The sequence below is a fragment of the Macaca fascicularis genome, chromosome 11, assembly GCF_037993035.2.
Source record: "Macaca fascicularis isolate 582-1 chromosome 11, T2T-MFA8v1.1".
In the NCBI taxonomy this organism is placed as follows: Eukaryota; Metazoa; Chordata; class Mammalia; order Primates; family Cercopithecidae; genus Macaca; species Macaca fascicularis.
Window position 1 is genome coordinate 701,820 of NC_088385.1, and position 25,584 is coordinate 727,403.

The 25,584-nt window shown below is 49.3% G+C and overlaps 1 pseudogene; it reads right to left on the reverse strand.

Annotated features, from left to right (window-relative positions):
• Positions 1-23,884: 23,884 nt before the first annotated feature.
• Positions 23,885-24,558, reverse strand: LOC135966306 (uncharacterized; annotated as a pseudogene).
• Between the last annotated feature and the right edge of the window lie 1,026 nt (positions 24,559-25,584).

Genomic DNA, 25,584 nt, shown 5'->3' on the forward strand with positions numbered 1-25,584 from the left:
GAATCACTTGAGCCTAGAAGGTTGGGGTTGCAGTGAGCTGTCATTGTACTACTGCACCCAGCCTGAGAAACAGAGTGAGACTGTCAAAAACAAACAAACAAAAACAAATTAAAGGAGTTCAAATGAACTCGCCCATACCCTTTAAATTTTCATTTGGGTACATGGGGTGATCTAGTTCCTTTTTCCCTTGCAATACATGAATAATCTAATAATTAAATATAATCTAAATTATATGGGAAAATTTAATTATTTTCCCATTTCATTATTCCCTATCTCAGGGAAAAAGTTAAAAGTATTCCCTATTTCAGGGAAAAAGCTAAAAATCATTTTAAACCTTCCTTCCACAAAACAGTATACTCAGTCATCTCTATCTGCTTTATCATGTGGAATTCAGCTTCACATGTTTACAATGCAGTTTTTGTTAAACAGCGTTTCTGTAGACAGGCAAGAGAAAGAAACACTTGGTCTATGTAGAAGCAGCAGAAGACACGTTTTAACAGAAAAGGGAGAAGATACCACCGTGTGAATCTGGAAATTCTGTCGTCATCTTGTCCACACACACAGAAAACACCCAAGCACGTGCCTAGTGTCCAACAGGAGCACAGAAAGGACAGGGATCCCTCCAGTTGTTTAATGACCAGCCCCACTTGTCACCGCCACATAACAAAATCCGCACGGCAACTTCAGCACGTTTCATTCACGATTCCACGGAAATCAGGCTGAAGAACATACAGATGTTTTGCCCACATTTAAAAATCCAAGTGTGGGACTCAGAAATAAAACACATTATGGGTTCACTTAACTTTTCCAAATTTTTACTTGGAGAAACCTATAAAGTTCTTGTCAGTTACATCCTTAAGGTTTTCAATAATTTTTCAATGCAAAGATCGGGCAAGACTTGTAAAGAGGTACACACATACGGCCCAGCACGGTGGCTCACACCTATGATCCCAGCACTTTGGGAGGCCGAAGTGGACAGATCACGAGATCAGGAAACCGAGACCATCCTGGCTAACACGGTGAAACCCCCTCTCTACTAAAAATACAATTAGCCAGGCGTGGTGGTGGGTACCTGTAGTCCCAGCTACTTGGGAGGCTGAGGCTGGAGAATTGCATGAACCCGGGAGGCAGAGCTTGCAGTGAGCTGAGATCTCACCACCGCACTCCAGCCTGGGTGACAGAGGGAAACTGTCTCAAAAAAAAAAAACAAAGGAGGTACACACATACATGCCATGTTCTTCTCTCAAAGAGACGGGCCCTTTTTTAAGATTCCAGAAATAAATGTGGTTGTCACCCTGCTTTTGAGAGGATGGGCTGTATTTTTTTTTTCTTTTTTTTTCTTGAGACAGAGTCGCACTCTGTGGCCCAGGCTGGAGTGCAGTGGCCGGATCTCAGGTCACTGCAAGCTCCGCCTCCCGGGCTTACGCCATTCTCCTGCCTCAGCCTCCCGAGTAGCTGGGACTACAGGCGCCCGCCACCTCGCCCGGCTAAACAGACTTTCCTCTATGCACCAAGGATGCACCACGGGGGCAGTGCTGCCGCCGCCTCCCCAGTCTCTGCTCAGGGTGGGGCAAGGGGAGCTCCGTTGTCTCCCGTATACACCGTCAACAGGCCAGGTGCTCAGAAGGAGGCTTCCAGGACTCGCTGTAGGCATTCGTCAGCAGGGCAGGCAGTGCCTCGTGCTGGTGGGCATCCAGCAGTAAGGGGGTCTTGCACTTCACTCCCTGGGCCCAGCCCCTGAAAGAGGGGAAAGAGACACCTGTATCGTAACTCATGTGTATTTATAGATACACAGAGACTCTGCAGTGCAAGGTGCAGAACTAGAAGGAATCATGGAAATAAGAGGGAAGACATTTGGTTACGACTGGCAGAGCCACCTCAAGCCTCAGCACTTCCTGCCGGAGCCCTCACTGACCAGACTCCTCCAGGGTCACTGCCACTGCCTTGCCCAGCTCATGACAGGGCAGACAGTGACAGAGCCTCAGAACAACCTCCCACTCTTTCCTCACCAGCCCAGGGTACGAGCTGTTCATGAGTGTCCCAAAGCCTGAATGCGGGAACACAGAGGTGACTGAGCAGAAAGGGGGACAGCCACAATGGCCGCGGGTGTGCAGATATTGCGGGGCACCCCAGCAGCCCTTTCCGTCTTAAAGAGGACGGCCACGGGTGTGCGGATGCTCCCGCGTGACCCAGCCGTCCTTTCCATCTTATAGGGGAATGGCCACGGGTGTGCAGATATTCCCAGGTGCCCCAGAGCCCTTTTCACCTTAAGGAGATTTTCACAGTCTCATATCAGTCTCCAAACTATTCAGTGAGGTTGGAGGAGTATCACTGTGGACCAACACCGATTGGCACCAAGTAAGGGCGATTTTATAACCATGTCTCAACCATGAAACAATCAGGTCTTTGGCCATCTGGTCTAAGCTTTTTCTATAACAAAGTTGGATAATTTAGTTGAACTTTGGTTTTCCAAAGCTTGTCACAGAAACCACATCTTCCTAGGTGTGGCTCTGTGGTGTCACGTGCACACATCAGTAGCCAGGCTTGCCAAGACTCACGGCACGTTACACGTTCACCTGAGAAGGCTGCTGAATCATTGAGGGCTCTGGCGTGCTCTGAAATGAATTTGCCACTTCAGCCTACACTCTACTCCCTTGTTTGGTTAAAGAAACCCAAAAAGCAGAATTTGTTTTGGCCAATCGCCTGCTGACCCAACTGCAGAGGTTTTAATTAGAGTACTTTCATTGCATCATAGAAAGCAAAGTCATATAGATCAACTCATTATTACCACTCCAAAGGTTTAGTAAATCTCCAGATAATCAGGCAAACATTTTAAGAAGCTACATTAAGGTTTACAATACTCAAAATTTAAAACTACATCCATGCTTCAAAAAACCACCATTCCCATTTTAGATGGCCAAATGCATATGAGAAAGAAAGAAACGTGCTGAGCGCATTTTTTGGGTAATCTTATGGAGAAACTGCCACTTTAAAAATGGCTCTAGTTCCTGGCTCCAGATGGGTGTGGTGGGTTGCCTCACTCAATTTCAACTCCACCTGAAGCTGGGACACTAGAAATCCATTCGCAGACTCCACGGCACCAGAATTCCCACTTCTGGAAACAGCCAGGAATGCAGACCTGTAGCAGAGAATTCTTTCCTGCCCACCCTAACTGTCCTCTGTGGAAGGCGACAGTCAAAGACAAGTCCACCCCCCTAGTCGCAACTGCACCACGAAGAACCATTTCAAGGTGGGAGGTGATTGATCAGTGGGAACAGGCAGTGTAGCTAATCACTTATAAGGCTGAGAAGTGGGGTTTGAAGGCCTGTATCTGGTCTTGTCCTCGGTAAATGGTCATCTGCCAGTCAGCCTAAGCCACATGGGAAGGGGCTTCTTGCAGTAAAAGTGGGGGCGCAGTTGTGAGGAGGGGGAATGTCTTAACAATCACTGTTTTACAGGATCACAGGGCTCAGGCAATGTTCAGTATTGTCACACACCAAGGTTTTTACAGTCTGAAGAAAACTACAGTCCTAAAGTGTCAGTTCTCAAAGCCCTTAAGTTCCTCCTGCTAGGATTCCCAGAGAGTCTCCACTTCTTGCACCGAACCCCAACTTACACAGGCACCTGCGTCTTTCTCCTGCAGCAAATGCAGATAAGAAGCTGTGGCTCTGCTGCGGTAATGATGCCATGCAGCCCTAACACCACAGCAGAGCAATGGCTCTGGCCTGAATGTCCCCAAAACCTCATGCTGAAACCATCTCCGACAGGATACATTAAGAGGTGGGGCCTTTGGGAGGTCCTGCTGTCAGGACTGGGGTTGGTGTCCTTGTTGGGGGGGCCTAGAGGAGCCCTCCTGCTCCTCCACCACGTGAGTTCTGACGAGACGACCGCTGCCACGCAACACCTGTTGAGATGCTGCCGTCTGTGAGCCACAGGCCCTGGGGCACCAGATGTGCAGGTGCCTTGACCTTGGACTGCCTTGACCTTGGACTTTCCAGCTTCCAGAGCTGTGAGCAATAAATGTCTCTTTACAAATCACCTAATCGACAGCAGCTGGACAGAGGCAGTAATGTCACAACATGAGTCACTTTCTCAGTGGGCCAGAGGACTCCCCATGAGCCACCACTGTAAAGCAAGAACTCCCTGGAGGATGGAAAGGGGTTCACAAGGAATTCTACCCAGCACCAGGGTGTCTGTCCTTTCTTGCAGGAAGACAGCTGAGCCATGGCAGGAAACTACAGGGTGGGTGGGGCTGGACAGTAATGTGTCACCTGCTCATCTAAGCCTCAGTCTCCTGCCTCTCATCACGACAGTGGGGGTAACACCCCCCCCACCTGAGCTGTTGGGGGAGGTAAGAGTGCTGGGTGATTAACAATTGTTAGTTCCACAGAAATAAGGCAAAGAATCTGCCCCATGTCTTATAAAACCAAATCAGCCCAGGAATTCCACATCACTACTAATTTGCATGGGAAAATGCCAGATTCTCCTAAGTTCTGGCATGTCATTTGTATTAATAAAGTTTGCAGAGTTTTCACATACTAAGTATATAAAACAGGAAAATAAATCATGCAATTTGGAGGCTGAAGCAGGAGACTCACTTGAGCACAGGCGGCGGAGGTTGCAGTGAGCCGAGGCCTCGCCACTGTACTCCAGTCTGGGTGACAGAACGAGACTCCACCTCAAAAAATTAAAAAAAAAGATTTTGCTGCTTCATACTAGTAAAGTGGGCAGACTCTACATGCCAACTCTTATTCAAAGGTCGCCTAACACTGACTCAGGAACTCTGGCCCTGATGTGCTTGGAGTTTTAATCCTAACAGTGTTAAAGACCACTCCCCCAGGAGCTCTGAACAAGTACTCCAGGTACACGCTGAACAAGACCACACACTCTGACCGAAATCTAACTTCCCAGACCCAAACTACAGAACCACAGAAGACACTGCTTCTGTCCAACTTTGTGTTCTGCCACCGTTTGTGTCCATTATTTCCTACAAACCATCTCATTAGAATTTAGGGCACACAAAAGGCCAATACAACAGGGTTACTTTTCAAAGGTTTGGAGGTGAAGAACAGATACAATGCATTAGCTTCCTATTGCTGCTGCAACAAATTACCACAAATGCAAACCTCCTCTCAGCCCTGGAAGTCAGGAGTCCCAGGGCTGAAGTCAAGGGGTCAGTAGCTTGTATTCCTGCCTGGAGTCTCCCAATTCATAGAAGCCACCATGGAGCTTGACTCACAGCCCCACACCCCTCCTACCACTGCCCCGGCCTCAGCCCTGCACCCCTCCGGACCCTGCCCCTGCCCCACACTCGCCCTCACCCCCACAGCCCTCTGGCCTCTATCTCATCCTCAGGTCTCCTCCTCTGAGGCAGACCCTCGTACTGCCTTCTCAAAAGGCACATGTGAAGACACTGGACCCACCTGGACAACCCAGCGTCCTCCCCCATCTCACTGTCCGTTACACTCACATCTGCAAAGCCTCTTTTGCCATGGAAACTTCATTAGACTAACAGTCATTTAACAAGTCCATTCTAATGATGTGAAAATTGGCATTGTTTTCCTCCTAATGAACAGATCAGTCACCCATGTAACCTATAAATATTTGACTATTAAATATACAATACTGTAGGAGACAGAGATGAGGAAGACGGTTCCTCCCTGAAAGACGACTCGACCCTAGACAGAGGGATAAACATTCTGAACAGAATCAACGTAACTCAACATTTGAGTCGGAGAGGTCAAGCAATAAGATGTTCAAAAAAGCAACCAGAAAGTATGTACTGTGCCTGTAGTTCACATCTGCGCCTGGCGTCATGAGCACGAGCATGCGGACACGCACACAGGGCCCAAGTGTAAGATCAAATATAAGGAGCTTTCCACTGTAGTATTTAACTAGATCTTATCACAAAATAGCCTCCTGATTGCAGTTTTTATCCAAAAAGTTCTCTGTAATTAAGGAAATTAATTTTCCCCTAAAAGACATTTCTCTATCATCCCATATAAACTAAATGGGCATATTAAAGAAAAAAGACAAATGTTTGACTTCGGGGGTTTGCCTACGACTTGGATAAGCATGATTTTCTTCTGGCCAAGCAGGGAGCACCTGGACCAGACTGGAGGGAAGAAGAACAAATTTCCACTCTGACCTCAGTTGGGCACCAGAGTCTTCCCTGTCAGAATGTGGGTGTGGTGCTTCCCACACACCAGCCTCTGACGAAACTCAGCCCAAGGGTGTGGGAAAAGGCTGTCTACTTCTGAAAAATCTACAAAGTGCGGACACATCAAAAGCTTCAGAAGACTGTAAAGGGCCAAGGAGACCACTACACCCTTGGAGTTTACAGAAAATGGTCAGCATCACACGTGCCTGAGGTCCAAGGTCAGCTCCCAGCTGCCGCGACGCCGTGAACGCAGCCCTGGCTTCCCCTCTGATGCAGAGAGCTGGTCACTCTGCCGGCAGCACTCAGAGCTCAGAACATTCTAGATGAAGGCAACGTGGTTCCTTTTAAAATGGGGAACCGGGACAGCACAACTGAAGCTCTACGACTGTCTCAACTACTGGGTTTCGGGGTAGCATTAGGAAATCGTGAGAATCCAAATCTCAGTTTCATACAGATTCCAGATTCACTGCAGGTTCCAGAATTTCCTGAAACATTCTTCCAATTTATCACTCAGGATTCCCTTGCCAAAGCTAATAAAGTCTACATTCCTTACGTAAAAGCGACCATAAGCACCACCACAAATAAGATCAACTGACTGACGCCTGCCCTTCGCACCAAACATAGAAACTGTTACTCACACAAGACTGTGCTGGAGGCAGCTCTCAGCTGAAGCCGAATCTGTGAGACTTCATTATCCCCATTTTGGATTGAGTGTGAAGACTGTCAGCAAACCAGGGCCCCAGTGTGAAGCACAGAACAGATCCTCTGATGCCTGCCTGAACATTTCCTTCCCACCTCTGGCTTGCATATTGAACAGCCTCAGAGCTACTGAGCCACCCACATTTGCAGGTCATTTATCCAGCCACCAGGATAACATAATTATGCGATAAAAATGCCTTCTCAGGGCTTTGTCATACTCAACAAGGAAGCTCAGAAGGCTAGGTAAGCGCAAGAAAGGGGGAAGCGTCCTCCAAACAGACAAAAACCAAGGAAAACCGTGCAGAGACTCTCCAGAGAGAGAGCAGAAACAGAGCCCGATGTAGTCTTTCAGGTCCTGCTTGCCACAGCCCTGCATTAGGTGGCACCATTTCCACGGATGCATCCTGCTGGGCCCATTTGAAAGGTCCCGCTTGCGAGACATTCACCCCCACTTCCAGCTCCTGCAAGACCCGCTGCAGCCCCACTCCATCCTGGGGGCCGACTGTCCAAGTTTTCCTGGAGAGACTCCTCAGAGCCTACTCAGTGTCTGAGACTGGGAAGCACCAACGATACAGAAAGGCACAATCCCGTTCTCCTCGTGCTGTTTTCTGGGTTCCAAGTTGTCTAACGAGTCCTGCATAAACCCCGGGCTGGGGAGCCAGCCAGGGCCCAGCAGCCCCCAGCTCATGCTCTCCACTCACCCCACAGAGGAACACGGAGGCCCCAGCACGCTCTGTCCAGGGCAAGACACTAGAAACAGCCCCAGTTCAGGGTTCTGCCACCCGCCCCGCTGCCGTCATTACCTGCTGTGATCTGAATTCTCATTGGTTGGAAATGTGATCCCACAGCTCTGCTGCCTTAAGTACCTGCTGGGATCTGAAATTGCATTGGTTGGGAAGGGGATCTCATTGCTCAAGCACTCCCTGCTGCCTCCTTGCAAACAACATAAAAAATCCAAAACCCCTCTTAAAGAACGTTTACTATAACCTCAAAACAAGTCCAATCCTGAGACCAGGGAAGATACACACGCACATCTGACAGCTGGTGGGCGTCAGTGACCGACGCCACGGCTTCCGTGTGGCGTGTGAAGCAGGAGGCCTGTCACGGTGACTCAGGATGGGGTCTGAATAGGGGTCTTCCAAGCAACTAGGCAACCAGGACGCACACCCCAAAACCCAAGTCCCCGCACTCATGTACCTGGCAGAAATGCTGCGTGGCCATCGACACCAGTTGTGAACCAAGACCGATCTGTGTCCTGTGGCCCTCACAACGTCCGTACACGTCTGGGCCCAGCACAGGCTCGCACGGCACCCTGCTCGCCTCCAGTGGGGCTCTCTCCTGCCAAGGTGGATGGCCCTGAAGTCCGTTGAGATTTCCAAAGCTCTACAAAGTCGTCCTTCCTCCTGCTTGTTCAGAAGGCCTAAAGCCCTGAAGACACCAGTGAGAATTGACCTAGCCTCTTAAGGCGGCTCAAATACCTAAACACAGGAACGCTGGACCTCTCTGCCCTCGAGAGCAGCCGATAACACACTGGGCTAAGCAGAAGGCACAGATGTCACATCCAGAAGCCAGTGGCGCCCAGGATTGCATTCCAGGAGCCGCCCATGTGAGTCCCTCCAAGGCTTCCAAGACCCACTTGATTGTTTTCATCGTATCTCTATAATATCAGAGACATTATATCTCACGGTATCTATGAGATCGTCTCTACTTTTATGAGCACATATGCTCCCTGACTTACCATGGGATGAAACTGTTCCAATAAACCCAGCGTAAGCTGAAAATATCCTAAATAGAAAGTGCATTTGACATCATAGTTTCAACTTACAACGGGTTCATCCAGAGGCAGCCCATCTTGGGCCAAACAATGCACTGAGTGTGACTAATTCACACCATCACAAGGTTGAAAAAAAAATCACAAATGTAACCATTGGGAGCCAGGGACCATCTGTATTGGGGCTCCTGTCTTCAGAGACAACAGAAACCTCTTCTTAGACAAGAATCACAATTTATAATCCTCAAAATGTTAAACTTAGTTTAACAATCTAGACGTTCAAACAAAGCCAAAGTAGACCCACAAGGCCGTTTGTGCCATTCACTAAGACACACGACTCTGTAATAACCCTCACCACAGCCCCTCAGGGTGGGTCCCAGAGGCAGTTGAGGCTTGTGGCTACGGACACTAACGAAACCAAAATCAGAGTACGCAGGTGCAGTCAAGTCATATGACTTCTCCACTAGCATATGCACAAATGTTCATCAGCAAATCTCATCTTCGCTTTACCTCCCTCCCATGACCTAAAAAGGAGTCCACCACACACACCCATACACACACACACCACTTCAAAAACATAATTAGTACTTGCATTCAATTCTGGGCATTCGGAATAGACCGAATGGGTGATTAAATCTCTCCTCCAACGCATTGCTTAGTCTTCTTAGAGGATGAAGGATTTTGCATAACACAAGTCAACATATAAAAGATCTGCTATAGAAACAGACTTTCAAGTGGTCCTCATTAGAGTGATTCAACTAATATACAAAGGACCCAACACACAGCACAGTGTGTATTAGATGATTAATTTGTTCCCCTAAAAATCCTATTATCTACACAGAAAAGGTACCCTATACACATTTTATCTTTCTTTACCAGTATAGTCACATAAAGGAGTATCACAAAAGCAAAAGAACACATTTGGTTTGACTCACAGTTCTAAGTTTAATATAAAATTGCTAAAACGACCAAGACAAGCATGACTATTAAATATTTAACGATCTTCACCTAAATTCAAGTCACCATTCAACCACCAATACCTCTGCTCTCCTTACGGGAACTTTCCGAAAGTAAATTCTGGAATTAACAGGACAAATTTTTCAGGTGATAGAAATTAGGAAGAAATTGGTTGAAGGCGGTTCCTTGGCTGTCAAACTTTTTCTCAATAATATTTTGTAAAATAAAAGCATCAAACAGATCTTTACATTAACTTGCAATCTATCAAGCAATACTGGAGCAAGCTTTAAATATTAGCCACATTCTGTCAGGGCTGACTAACATTAAATCAGTATCAGTCTCATGTCTTGCAGCATCCACAGCTCATCTTCTTAAAACCACTTAAGATTTCATAATTAACTCAATTAAACAATGTAAGTCATCTCCTTGATCTTTGACATGAAGGGGTAATTTTCCCCCAAAATAGTACCTCTTTCCTTGACATGATTTAATCTGTGGTTAGAGTATTCAACAGGATTTCTTTCCTTCTTAGAAAATAAAATATACACCTTTCCAATATAGAAAAACTCTGATAATGCTATAGCTTAACCAGGTCAAAAGCATTTTTTTTAAGTTAAAAAAAGAACCTAACTGCATCTTTGGACCTTATGTGAGGTAGTGTCCAGGGTCACTGGGACCCCTGCTTGGCCAGTGTAGCTGGGTACCAATTAAAGACAGAAACCCAAGCATTCACTCAAAGCCCCTTCCCAGCTGTTCATCCTAGTGGAAGAAGCCGTGGGTACAAACGAATGCGGCATTCTACGGAGGGCTTTGGGGATAGGCTGCTTGAGAACATCAAAGTGGCTCACGTCCCCCGAGTATAAAGCCAGTGACTGCTCTCAGCTTCCATCCACAGTAGCCAAGGTCTGGAATCACCTGAGTGCCCGTCAACAGGGGATGAAGGGAACGTGGCCTGAACACACACAGGAGCAATACTCCACCACACAGCGGAGAGCCCTGTCATCCGCGGCAGCATGGATGGAGTTGGAGGGCATTACGTTAAGCAAACGAGCCAAGCAAGGAAATGGCGCATGTTCTCACTCATAAGCAGGAGCTGAGAGCAGATCTCATGGAGGCCAACAGTAGGTGGTCAACAGGGCCCAGCAGAGCCCACTCATAAGCAGGATGGGCAGAGGCTGGTAACGGGCACAAACACACAGCCTGATGGGAACACGAGCCCTACTATTGATAAATCAGCAGGGGGATGGCAGTGGGTCATCTACTGTGGATTTCAAAACAGCTAGGAGAGAATAACTTAACATAACCAGCACAAGGAAAACAAACTAAAGTGAAAGACATCCCAAGTACCCAGATTTCATCAATATAGGGGTGAATCAAGGTATCACATGCACTCTGAAAATATGTACATACATTATGTATCAACAGAAACAAAAACCAATGACAGAACCATTTGCGAAGCACATGCAGGAGAAGAATGGGAAGCCTGACATGGTGTGGCTGTGTGTCCCCACCCAAATCTCATGCTGAACTCTAACCCTGTGTTGGAGGTGAGCCCTGGTGGGAGGTGATTGACTCATGGGGGTGGTTTCTAATGGTTTAGCACAATCCCCCAAGTGCTGTCCTTATGATAGTTCTTCCTGAGATCTGGTTGTTTGGAGGTGCATGGCACCTTCCCATTCACTCTCTCTCCCCTTCCAGCCATGTGAAGACATGCCGGCCTCCCCTTCACCTTCCGCTCTGTATGTTTCCCCAGATGTAGAAACCTGTACAACCCACAGAACTGTATGCCAATTAAACCTTTTTTTCCTTATTACCCAGCCTCAGATAGTTTCTTTATAGCAGTGGAACAACAGTACAGTCCTCAGGACCAGCAATGTTTTCCTTCTACCCAGCGGCCAACAAGGTCCCTAGCTGGTTTTCCAAAGCCTTTGCCAGAATGCTGAAGCTGTTTTGGGATAATAACTTTCCCCATCTCTGGCAAACCAGATGGGGCATCCTATTTGCCTCTTACCATCTTTCTCAGAGAAACTCCATCTCTGAAACAGCCTCCACCAGGGGCCTCCTTCAGCAGCAGCAAAGCTGAGTGTTCCTTGCACTTTCCTTCTTCTGAACAAGTAAACATCTTAAGCTTGTTTTTCCATCTTTCCAGCTCATTGAAAGAAATATCTTATACTTTCTATTTTCCTAACACACACACATGGAAGAGAAGTGCCATGAGGGCAGGGGCTCTTGTTTTCCCGGATCTGAGCCTGGCCCTCAAACGCTAGCTGAATACTAACACGATATCCAGAGGCAGAAATGCAAATATCCATATGACTTCAAATACCCTAAGGATCTAACAGGCCGAGTGGCCCATGTAACTATGGTGTGCTGGGCCATTCAACTGGTGTCCAAATCCCTGTCCAAGTGAGCTCTTTAATTTTGAGACTTTTCAGACAGCTGTTTTGTTGTTGTTCTGTTTTGTTTTTATTAAAGGGATATGTTACAGTTATAATCAAGAATATCCCAGGCCGAGTGTGGTGGCTCGTGCCTGTAATCCCAGCACTTTGGGAGGCCAAGGTGAGCGAATCACTTGAGGTCAGGAGTTCAAGAACAGCCTGGCCAACATGTTGAAACCCTGTCTCTACTAATACAAAAATGAACCAGCCATGGTGGCAGGCACTTATAATCCCAGCTACTCAGGAGGCTGAGGCAGGAGAATGGCGTGAACCAAGAGGTGAGGCTGCAGTGAGCCAAGATCGTGCCACTGCATTCCAGCCTGGGCAACACAGCAAGACTGTCTCAAAAAAATAAAAAACCAATACTCCCAGTTAGTTCTTCACCAATGTCAGATACATCAGTTTAAAGAAAAATATGAAAGCACGTTTTTAAATTTCAGTGTTGAATTTAACCATATCTTTTAAGAAGATATGAAGATAGAAGTTCCCCAAGGATCGGGGGAGAAAAAAGCAGTTAAGAAAATCTTAAAACCTCAGGAGAAAAACAAGTATGGGTTAAGACCTCAAGGCACAACTTTTTCTTTGCACTTTGATTTCAAAAGAACAGAGATGCCCAAATTATGAACTCTCCCATCTGCATTTTATATTCGTCTGTGTCCTTTGAAAGGCTGGAGATGGGATCCCAGGTTCCAAAGTGCCTGGCCATGGCTCACATCAGGTGGCATCTTTCACAGCCGTTTACTCCCCTGACTGTGCCTAGAGAGCTCTGTGGCCCAATTTACAAAAAAAAAGGTCCTAATTTACTCACGTTCATCACTTTGAGCAGAGTCTCAAGAAATGAGACAAATATTGACACTCCACAGAAGCAAGTACTGTCTTCTGAAAAGCCAAGTGTCAGGTTCCCATGAGCCAGGCAGCTTGCTTACAGAAAGCACTGGCTGGTTTAATGTTAAATGCATTTAAAATGTTAAGTGATCAAACGCCCCTCCCAGTGAGTGTGCGCATTGAGCTGGCTGCAGTAGTGATGTACAGACCACGTTCTTTCCTTTGGTTTTGCTTCAAGCAGAGCACCCCACACCCAGGAAGAGGCCAAAGGATGGCATCGAGGTCTAGGACAGATCTAAGGAGAGCTGCAGGCTGACTGCCTCATCGGCAAATAGTCTCTCATTTCAGAGAAAATCACTGAACAGAGTTCATAACAAGTGAATTTTAAAAATTCATATTTCTAATTTCATCCCATTAGAACTTTTGAACCTCCGCCTCCCACCTAGAGAACATCAGCTCAAGCCGATCACAGCGCAGTGCGATTTTCTATAAATAATGTGCACGCCTGCATCTGAGCTGAGATGTGAACGTCTGGAATGTGCCTGCCAGGCCCAGGAGGAACGGCAGCAAGTGTGGGGACACAAGCCGCTAAGGAATCTGATTTGGAGGGAACTGGAGGCAACTAAAACTAGGTCCACTGGTTTTTCTTGGTAAGGTTTGACCAGGCAAACTGTTATCACTGTTGCTAATTCATGGTAAATGGGATGGGAACTTAACAGTAAGTAATTAGAGCAATTACAGAATTTGCTACTCAATTACAATGGCACAGATTCCTGAGAATGGAAGAACTGTTGCCCAGGAATAGAGTTCAAGAGGTCCTCCACTTGCTCCGGGAAACATGGCATTTCTACACACCCCTGCTTTGGTCCCTGGCCACCACCATCCTGATCTCGGCCATCTGATGGCATCACTCCCCACAGCTGGAAACACCTGACACCTCTTGTCACCCTCCCATCTGCCCTGCCTTCCTCCAGTCCGGGATATTCAGGGATGCCCACATACAGGACCAGGAAACCAGGGTTATCCCAAACCAGTGCCTGCATTCAAAGTCCTCCATGGCAGCACAATCACCAATGGCCAATACTCCCAGAACCTTCCACCTCAAAACGGGAGCATATGTGGATTCAAGCTGACAATGCTGCATTCTCTTTGCCATGTACACATGGAGGCATGTCAGGTTCCACCTAAAGGTATCAGGTTCCACGCTGGTCAGGAGCCCAAACCTAGTCACTCTGCATGATCTCAATTCACCATCCACAGAGAAGCCTGCAGTTTTCCTCTGGTGCACGGTGTGGATGGTGGATGGTGGCTGCATTTCCCCTGAAGACTCGGAAACAGGAGCCTGGCCAAGGAGGCCAGTCACCCCAGCCCCTGCAAGGCCCGGACGTGACCCTCTGCTGTCTGCACACAGTACCCAAGTCTGGCAGTGCTGGCTCTGTGGTGGGATCCATCTGGGCCTGCAGAGGACCCGGGGCACAGGAACCATGCAGCTTGTCTCCAGCCAGAGGCCTAAGGGATCCCCCACGAGGCTCTCCAGCCTAGGTGCCCTCACCACAGGCAGAGCCATGCAAGAGAGTTGCCTGCTGAACTGGAAACGCCCCAATCTGCTCAGCCAACACAGAAAGACAACAGCCACCTACAGCTGCTGAGCCCCGAAACGTGGCCACTGGGCCTGAAGGGTTGAATCTGGAATTTAATCTGTGAAGTTCTTTTCAAATGTGTTTAGCTATGTAATCAAATCTTTATTCTAATTAAATTTAAAGGAGCCTCTGGCTATGGGCTCCCTTGTCGGGCATCACAGCTCCAGGGAGTAAGAATGGGAGACAGGCCCAGAGCCTCTCTGCATTCTCCACGCTAATTCCACAAGTCATCATAAGGAAAGGCACTCCAGCAGAAGAGGTGTACACGGGAAGAACTGGGTTGGCCCTGACAAGCATGACCCCCATGGCATCACAGCTGCCTCAGGCAACAGGCAAAAGACAATGATGCCCACCTGGACAGGCCAACGGATGTGATGATGCACCCCCAAGCCCTAGTCCCACAGCAGCCAGAGACCACCCGCTGCTCGTCCCGGGTGAAACACAAGCCCTGGTCCCACAGCAGCCAGAGACCACCCACTGCTCATCCCGGGTGAAACAGGCAAAGCTACCCGAGCCCTCAAAAGCAGGAAGAATTAAGGAGGCGATTCCCACGACATACGTGACACTCCTCGGAGACAGACACAGGCTTCGCTGCAAAAGTGCAGAGGACAGTGCAGTCCCTAGGCGGGCTGCTTCTTCCAACGATCAGGAAGAAACCAGATCCATTTCCTTGTAGGAGAATCATTTGTACCGTGATTAGACAGAAGACAGAAGGTGGCTGACGTTATCAAATCATCAAGCACCTCACAGCTGCTTCTCCAAGGAAGGCCTGGAAACTTGCAGCCACCCGCGTAGGGGCCGCAGTGTTAATGGAGACACGGGTGACTGAGGTCTGGCTTCCTCAGGGAACCTAAATTTGAACTTTCACCACTGAGGAATCGGTCATTTACAGTCATTCACCCTCAATGCAGAAGACGGCTCAAGACACTGCACCAGACTTCAACACTCAGGGTTAGGGTCAGGGTCAAATTCACAAGTTTTACAAAATGTATTTACTTGGGATGCCAGAAGAGATGCAGCTTCACACCCCCGACCTCCATGGTTTGCTTAGCCCCTTCACCAGTGGATCTCACCAACAGATGACACATCCACGCCTCATCCATGGCAGCACAGAAAACCACTTGGAAGACAGCCACTCCCACCAAGCTTCCTGACTTTGGTGTTTAAAATCTGCATCATTTAAAATCTGCATCTCATACGTGAGATTACACTCCTCCGAACAACGACATTGCGACTGTCATTTCACTCAAAAGGGCTTTAGGAAATGACATGCGGTCCAGACGCCAGAGGTCGCCAGCCGCCTTACTCTAGCCTAATTCCTTTGTGCCTGTATGGAGGCTTCACAGCTACAGCCCATTAATGACCGTATGAGAAGCTCAGGGCATAGATGAAATCAGTGCTGAATTTTTCCATTTATCACCCTTTTGTTTTGTCCAGAAGACAGCTGAGAAAGGCGGGGGCAGATCATCTCCTCCAGTGTAATGACTCCAGCCACTTCTCTTCACCCCAGGTCACCACTCAGTCACACACTTTTGAGAAGCCAAAGCAGTTCTGTTCCCTTCACTCTGGGTTCCAAGCAGTAAATTCCTCCGTTTTATCAATTAGATTATCAAGCAGCCGTTTGTAATCTGGACTGCAATCTGATACAAAATTTAAAGCTAATTTAGGTTGCAGTAATAGTTCCTATTTACATTATAGATAAGGCATGAATGAAAACTTTAATCTGTTCATAGGACCAACTTTGTAAACAAACCAATTATTCAAGCAATGATTGTCTACAGTTAGATGCAAATTACTTTGCTCATAGAAGATTTTCCAGTAGGGATTTTTAAATCCATGGTCTGTCTTTCCTGAGCCTATCTGCACCTTCCCCTGAGTGCACAGCAGGACTTCTCAGGGCATCCCATCAGCAGGCACACTGAAGAGAATAAGCCCGCAGCCCCCAGCCCAGGAATCAAGTCTGAGCCCCAGCAGCCCCTCATCCAGCCGGGGCTTCCTCACCAGCACAGCACCCAGAGGTCTTTCAGGCTTAATGCCACGTGTGCGTGGAAAGTAGAGTGCTGGAAGGAACACAATAGACATTCAACAATGCAAATTCCCCCCTGGAACAGCCCAGCAACCCTCTGTACCTTCCCCAAAGTACCCATGCTAGGCAGGCGTAGAGTCTAATGGGGTGCCTAGGAATCAGCATTTAACACGATTCTGATGAATAAAAAAGTTTGAGAGGTCGGTCAGCAAGAGGCTGCCGTGGCCTCCACCCATTTGCAGGCTCTGAAGAGACACAGATTCAGGTAACAGGCCAGACAGGACAGGACAAGTATGGGGAGGTTGAGGGCAAATTCCATGGACCACCAACCACCCCGCCATCCCCACCGAGACTCCGTGATTTACGGAGTGACAAAGCCAGGGAGAAAAGATGCCCGCACCACATGAGGGACTGAGATTTCACCTAAAGCATGCAGCATGTGGCTGAGGGCCAAGGTTGGGCAAGCCAGGAGCACAGAACGGGGTTCACAGGCCCAGAGGTGCCCCCCACACCCAGACCCCGTGCAGACCTCCTAAGCACTGCCTGTGTCTCCTGCCTGGTTAATTTCCTCCCCCCCTTCTACTGTGTTGGTTTCTCAGCCGCCATCCACCACCACACACCCCGTCTACAAGCTTGGTGGACTCAAAAGAGGGGGGGTAAGATCTGGACTCTGGGGCCAACGTCCTGCCTGAGACATTAGTTCCAACCCACCTAGCTGTGATGTGAGCCCCCGAGATTTCTCAAATGTGAGATGGGAAGGTAACTGAACCCACTCACCAGGACGGCTGTGCAGACAGATTACCTATAGCCACACCTCGGCGTCCAGCACACGTGGGACCCCAGTCGTGTTGCCCCTGATGGGAATCCCTCTATGCCCCCTTGGCTACCAGAGCCAACTCCCAGCAGCAGCTGTGCAGGGTGCATCCTCTATTCCCACTCCACTCACCTCCCATCGCTCCACGCAGTGACCTGCCACGCAGCGGCCAACAGCAAATCCGGCCCCACTGGATAATGGACCACCACCCCCCCCCCACTTTGGGGCGTCTTCCATATGCAGTTCCGAAGCAGGCCGAGAAACCGCCCTCAAGGGCAGTCACCTGTTCCTTATTGCATGTAATGACCTGCCACGCAGGGCCACCAGCAAACCCAGCTCTACCATCCAGGCTCCTGTGGATAACCGAACCCCCACCCCCCACCTTGGAGCGTCTTCCACTTGCGGTTCTGAAGGGGGCCGAGAAACCTCCCTCAAGGGCACTCACCTGTTTCTTATTGCACGTAATGGCCTGCCAAGCAGGGCCACCAGCAAACACGGTCCACCGTCCAGGTTCTGGTGGGTAACTGCCTCCCACCCCGCTTCCTCCTGGGGTGTCTGGGAGGCTCAGAAACTGCCCTCCAAGCACTCATCTCTTCCTTATTGCACTAATACCTCATTTACAGAAATCCACTTTGACTTCCAGCACTGCAGGTGTGACAATTTAGGAATCCTGCTTGCAAGCTCCAAGAGCTTGAGGTCACGTCCACCTCACCAGCATCCCAGAGACCCAGCACTGTCCCACTGTTTAAAATTCCAAAATACTCCTTCAAAATGCTACTGGCATTTGGTTTGCGCATAAAATGCTAAAAACCTTCAAGTGAAACAAATATATTCAACAGTTTGATATAATGACATTTGAGTTACACATCTGCCAAATTGTAAAGCCTCATGCATTTATAACATTTATGGTCAAATGGTTCATTAATATAAATTACGAGAATCTCCAATAAACAGGTTTTTTTCTGGCATTAGATGACCAAAGGAAAACTGGGTTCTGGCTGGCTTTCAGGCCCGTAGAGGCAGACATATCTGCTGACACAATCAAGCTCCTTCCCACTGATGTGGCCTCATCCCAGGCCCCTCATCCAGATGCCCGCAGGCCCCTGGAGGAGCAAGCTGACCTGTCCACATTTCTCAAATGCACAGCTGTTGCTCACACTGCAGATAGAGCTCAAGGCACGAGCAGGCCGCCACGCTAAAAATACCACGCAGCGTCCACGCCAGGTGACGATGGTTTTCACTCCATCCCAAAGCCCCAGGTATGAGTTTACAGCCATGACTACTAAATAGATTTTTAGACCCTCAAGACATACTTTGTTTACTTTTATGCAACAAAGTTAAAAGACTATCACTCAGATATAGGCTCTGAAACTGTGGAATAATTATTTGGGAACAAAGCCTCTGCCAGATCAGGATAAGCACTTGGGACAACACCCCGTGACCTCGGTCCACACAAACCCATCCAGACCAGAGGCCTCCCGCACTGTAATTTCTGTGGATTTCTGTAAACGAGGTATTACTGCAATAAGGAATAGATGAGTGCCCTTGGAGGGCAGTTTCTGAGCCTCCCAACCACACGGCCACATTAAGGCTGAAGCCGCACCACCTGCAGAAACACTGTTCCTCGCCGAGGTGTGCCTGGCTTCTCCCTTTTTCCAGAACTTAACAAAACCTGAAAGGACAGGTCTGTGTAGAAAAAAACAAGCTACTTGCGATTCCTCTTCCCAGTTCAGGCTGTAGGAAGCTCATTTCAGCCCTCACTGTGTTCTGACTGTGGCTTGGTTCCCATAAGAAATAAAGTCAGAATTCCAGTCCCTGTCTCCTGGGCGGTGTGGCAGGCATACATACCTTCAGTTATATGAGGAAAGGCGTGGCGAGCCCCCTTCCTTCAGTAAAACTGCACAGTTCCCAGAACCCTGATGCCATCCCCCTCACACCACTGTGAACACCTGGACAGAGCACATTTCAATGCGTGCACATTTGTGGGCTAGTTTTCTATTTCTCCACTAAATCACCCCAAATTTAGCGCCCTAAACACTGACTTATTTTCTCACATTTCTGGAAGCTGGAGTCCAAAACAGGTCCCACCAGCTAACGTCGAGGTGTCGGCAGGGCTGGCTCTGGGGAAGCGACCGTCTCCTTGCCTCCCGCAGCCTCTAGAGGCTTCTGCATCCCCTGGTCCATATGGCACCCACTGTTTTCAGGACCCACAGCGGCTCTGACGGCCCCTCAACTGGAAGACGCAGAACGTCAGGAGCCCAGGCTCTAGTGCTAGGGCCAAACCTCCCCACCCTGCGGGTTCCTCACACACTCCCGTGCGAGTTAATATAGATTCCACTTTAACTAGTGTCACCTGTGTAAGGGGTAATTGCCCAGCTGTGAACTGGTTAATCTCACCCACACAGACCCGGGGAAAAAACTCACAGGCCATGGACCACTCCACAAGCAATGAGTGACCACCTGCTCGGGGACCTCCATGGCCCAGCAGAGCACTCTGGTGCCTCCCCGTGGACTCAGAGTCTGCAGCACCAGAGGGCCCTGGATAAAAAAGACAGCTCTCATGTCGGGAGACACCCACCCATGGTTGGGTTCCCGGTACTTTAAGTAGCCCTGGTGGACAAGCTGCGCCCCGTGCAACTCCATCACAAGAATAACGGCTGCACGTGGTGAGTGCACGGGTGGCCACCCCTCAGTTCAGCTGGCTGTGTTAAGCACATCACCACCGTGACGTCAAATCAGACTCATCTGCTGGCACAGTCCAGGCATCGACCCCCAAGAACATTCTGGATCGCAATTCACAGTAGTGATTGCGATCAGGGCCACACGTGGCTAAATGTATTTACAGGAGGACGCCACAGCCGATCTAGCTGGACTGAGAGCATTTCCCACTGTACATTCTTACAACACCATTTCATTTGCGCTTTATTAAACTTTTATGGCTTTCTTCTGCCTATCTACTTGATGGGAGTGTTTCTTGTTCTTATGACTGCGGTGATACTTCAGGCTACAACTATCAATGTGTAAAATTAGTTTGGAAGGCACCTTATCATTAAACATTTCATAAGCAAGCAGTCAGAGGCACCTAACCCGGAGGCCTGTTTTCTTCTCTGAGCCAAACCTACCTTGGACTCAAAGAAAACGGCACATGGAGAGGGGCTGGATCTCCAGCGCCCATTCCTAGGGGGCCTCCTGGGGAGCAGATATGGAAGGAGAAGCCCTGAGCTATGGCACTGCCGTACTAAAGAAAAATCTATTTGGGTAAATGTAAGCTCCAGACATAAGAGATTAAGCAAGCCATGAAAAGAAACCACTAACCACAGCTTCTCCAAAACAGAACTACACTCCCTTTAGTTTGAATTGGAAAAGCAGAAGTGATGATCAGGATACAAAAAAAAAAAATGACAAAGTATCTGAACACAGGAGAATAATCAAGGGCCACTGTCTCTTCCTGTGTCAGTGGGAGCCTCGCATCTAAGCTGGATTTACAAGGTTACTACTTTGGACTGAAAGTTATCCCCAACCCTAGTTTGTAAGCAAGTGGAGCAGAACGCTTCAATTATTTCAAGGTTTAGCGGTAAAGCTCTGCAACTCTCACAACCATTTTAATTGGTGTGAATTTTAAAGTGACTCAATCTGTTGGCTGGAGTATCTAACGGCTTAACCACGGGGTCATGTTGGAAAATTATTCCAATTGCTTTTGTTTTCTCTACTGAAGATGCATTTGAATGTTCTTGTAGTTTGCAGTTGAGGCTGGTTCTGATGTTTGGTCTTGAGGAGGCCCAAGTACCCGTAGAGGAAGAATCTGAAACCTCAAGACACTCGAGTGCTGTCTGGGGAGATGGAGACCCCAACCCGAGGGACATTGATGGACACAGCACCGGGGCAGGGCCGCCCAATGCAACAGGCCACGTATTTGCTGCTTACAAAACAACATAAGCACACCCTCCCAGGTGTACACATCTGTACGCTGTGTACACATCTGTCCCTGCCAATGCCAGCACACATTCTGTACGCACTCACATCTGTCCCTGCCAATGCCAGCACATATATCCAAGGTGTGCACACACACTCTGTACACACGCACATCCCTCCCTGCCAATATGAGCACACACACCCAGGGGTGCACACACGCTCTGCACATACTCACGTCTGTCCCTGCAGCCTGAGTCAAACAGTCACAGAGAGGCAGAGGAGGAGGAGGAAGGACGTGATGGGCACTGAGGTCCTGGGAAGGTTCCCCTCCCTACTTCGGGAGAGACCCCTCATGTGATCCTGCCGTCACTCACCCTTCCCCCTCCATCCTCCATCCTCCCACAGGGATCAGGAGGATGCCCACTGCACAGAGCTGTGATGAGCATGAACAGAAGATGGCAGGAGCTCATGCCACGGTACTGAGCATGGGGCCTATGGAGTGCTTCTTTCTGCTGTGGCTGACATCATCAAACAAGAGGCTCACATGGCTTCCGCAGAGAATGTCACTCGCTGAGAAACTGAAACGTGTGACCTAGGAGCCTGTGAAGGTCTAAGAACAAACCAACAAACCAAACAGTTTTGTTTGTTTTTCAAACACCATAGCCTGTTTTTACTTTTTTTTTTCATGCTCTACCTTGGGTATCATTTAGTTTAATTTCAAAGTAAGTCCAATAAATACACAAAATCACAGGACTGAGCATGGAGCATTGTTTCACTTCATGTCCTCCAGCCTTTAGGACACATTAAGGAAAGACATGATTCCAGGATTCCCATTAGAAAGGCTGCCCTGAGGCTCCTGCTGGGGCAGCCAAATTGCAGCAGTTGATGCTGTCCCCAAGCTGCTTGGATGAAGCAGAAGATTCCGGAGGTCTCTTCTCTTCTGCCCCTTGTCCAGGAGAGAAGGTGGGGAGAGAAATGTGAGAGAAGACAGGAAGAAGGAGGGGGGAGGGGGATAGAGAGGAGGGGAGAGGGAGGGAGAGAGGAGGGGGGAGAGAGGGAGAGAGGAGGAGGGAAGGAGGGAGAGGGGAGGGGGAGGGAGGGAGGAGGGAGGGAGGAGGGGCATGTTCCATCCACCAAGGCAGCTGCACTGCAGAGAGAATGGAGGGTGTGTTGTCTCTCAGGACAGCAAGTTCAAGCTATTTATAATTGTTAGCATAAGCAGTGACCAGCTGAGGACAGGGCTGCAATTGGAGATGACAACATTTTATTTTCATAGTTGATATTGGGGACCTGCACCTAAAGCATCGTGCCTTGCCCTTTCCCCAGATGGGCCAATGCCTCTCTATACTTGACTCTATTTGACTAAATAGCTGATATTGACTAGGAATTATGTAGGATACCCCTTACCATAGTAACGTCAAACTCATGTTCTAAATGCAATTTGTTCAGGGACTGGCTTCTAGCTCTGGGTGGGAATGTTAAGCTCAGTCCAGTTCAATTCAGTAAGCATTTATCAAGAAACTCCTATACCAAGAGCTGTGTTAGACACTGGGTATGGTGTGATGGGGATACGAAGATGTGGAATTAGAACTCGAGAAGCTCAAATGCTCTCATTTAATTCCCTAATGCAATTACCTAGCTTCAACCTGATGGCTGTAATGTCTAAATTCGCTTTCTCTTTATTCCAGTTCTACATAACAAAGCATAAATAATCACAGATCAATAATTCTGCGTTGGCCTATTCAGTAGACAGAGAAGAGCATTCTGACCGGCGTGAGACACTGTCTCCATTCCCAGGGAGCCCGTGAGGTGGCTGCACGGAGCACACGCGTGAAGATTCAGGAGCACGAGCGTCAGGTGATGGGAGGGGCACGGAGGCAGCACCAGAAAGATGCCTGCCGAGAGGCCGCTGCAGCCGGGCCGGCCAGGAAGGTCACGGGAGTGGGCACAGGCATCTCCCTCCAGCCGCACTTGGTTTTCATGAGGACACATGCAGGGAAGGGGATGACACCGAAATGCTGTGGCGCTGAGGGGAGGAGAGGAGGGACACAGGGCCAAGGGCTGGCCACCACCCCTTGCGTCCCTGCCCCTATGAACGCTGCCAAAATCAGCCCCAACGGGGAGAAATGAGGTGGGTGAAAGAGGTGGACAGACTTGGCTTCCATGGAATTCACAGATTCCAGTCATTAAAAATCCCTTCTGAGTATTCATCTGGAAAACTTTGCAAATGTATTTAGCGACAAGAAGCAGAAGATGAAGCCAACACAGTTGGGCTCAAACGGCCGCCGTTCTCCTTCTCTCTGCATCCAGGATCCACCCTGAGCCCGTGAGTGCGAGGACCCGGAGCTGCCCAGCCCAAGGGAGTGGCCCCTGACCAGAGGAGGGAGCCGCACAGCGGGGCCCCCAGCACGTGGATGGCAGGATCTGTGCTATCTCAGTCCCAGGGCCCCAAGCACAGAAGGCCTGGGGCTCCCAGCTGAAGTTTTGCTGTCTCCTCTCTCACCAAAGTCGAGATGGACTGAGTGAGACCAACGTCTGCTGGCTCCTCGGTGGCTGCCGATGTGGCCCTCAGGCTGCGGGTGAAACCGTCTAGGGAAGCCGAGACAGTGGCTAGAATCACAGCCACGAGTGTTCCACGGGCCCTAAAACACAAGCGCAGCCTGAGGAAGGCAGCGCCCGCTCAGATCCCCGTCTAGGCTTGTGTGCCACACTCGAGAGGCACACGGCACCAGAACATGGCACTTTAAGTGACTTTGTGGGGTGTAGGAACATAAAATGGGGCCTCGAGTGGCTCAGAAGTCACTCCCACCAGCCCACGGGGACCTGGGCGGCCCATCTGGATGTGGCTGGCGTCTCTCCAGGGCGGGCTACAAAGTCCTGTGGAGGAGGTGAGCGTCGGTCTTGCTCTGAGGAAGGCCCCTGACAAGTATCCTGAAAATGCGGGCACACAGCTGGCTGACTCATCTGAAGGGACCTGTTGAGCCACTAGCCAGGGAAGGCTGGAGAGAACTCGACTAACACACGAACCCTGCCCAGGCGCCCACCTGGGCCGCCCACGAGAAAACTAGGGAATCTGTGAAGATGGAGGTGTGCACGGGACTGGGAGAACCCTGGGAGGAGCCGCATTGGGGACCAGGAGGGACGGAGGGCTGGGCCCCACAAGCAAACGAGGGAGGCGCTGAGTGCCATGAAGACCCCGCTGCACCCACAGCTGCAGGCCTGGCTGGCAGCACGACCGTGGCTTCAGGCGCGGGCCCAGGAGCACGTGTGTTTGGCAGGAGCTGCCCTCCTGGAGCCGCACTACGGGTACCGTCATTTTAGAGGCAGGTACCTGATATCAAGGATGACAATCAACCATGCCACCCTGAATTACAGCCATGTCCTCAGCGGGTCGCTATTTACGCTGACAATTACAAAGAGTTTGAACTCACTGTCCCAAGAGGCAACAAGCCCTTCATTATCACGGCCGCAAGCCTCTGTGCGGCCCTCCTCCCCCGCCACTTCCCGTGGGGGCAACCTGAAGTCCCATGACAGTGACTCAGAGCCAGCCCAGTAGCTTCAGTGCAGGAAAAATCACAAAAACTCAAACACATCCTAAACATGGGCAGTTGGTAGGAGCTGATTCCTAAATTAAACCTGTTCGGAGGCTTTCTGGGCTAGCACAGCTCTGATCACAGGCTTGCGCTTTTTGCTCCCCCTGAAGGGCGGCGAGGAGGCCAGGCTCTGCCATTCTGCAGGCTCCGATACGTGGAGTCTGCCCTGTGGCATCGGTGGCCTGTGCCAGACAGTGTGACCGTCGCCCGCAGTGAACACTCGGCACAGCAGAGCAGGCTTGGGGAAGAACAGAAAGTGACCTCTAAGCCTGCAGAAGACGCTAAACCACGCACGGCCTCACGTGCATTGTGTGTCAATCGCCGCCGAAGCAGGAACGAGCTCTTAATAGTTCCAGTAAATGCAAAGGTCGCCCTGGAAAACAGTGTGAACCTTTCTGACAACTCACAGGTAGGTAGCCACTGCCCGAGACACGAAGGTAAAGAATTCACCTGAAACTGCATATTATAAAACTTATTTTTAAATGATGGCGCTTAATTTGAAAGACTCCCAAAGAATACTGCATTAGAAAGTGACAGAGTGAAACCGTGAAGCTGACGACGGGAGTCCCTGGAAATTTCACCAAATGTTGCGTCAAAACTGGGAAACAGAAGAACCGCACCTGATGAAACATTCCATTAATCACTCGAGTCCTCCCCACATACGAAGCTATGTTAAAAAGTGTTCCAAAGGTGGAGAGGATGATATTTCTTCCGATTTCGCAGGGGATGTACACCACCCCTGCAATATG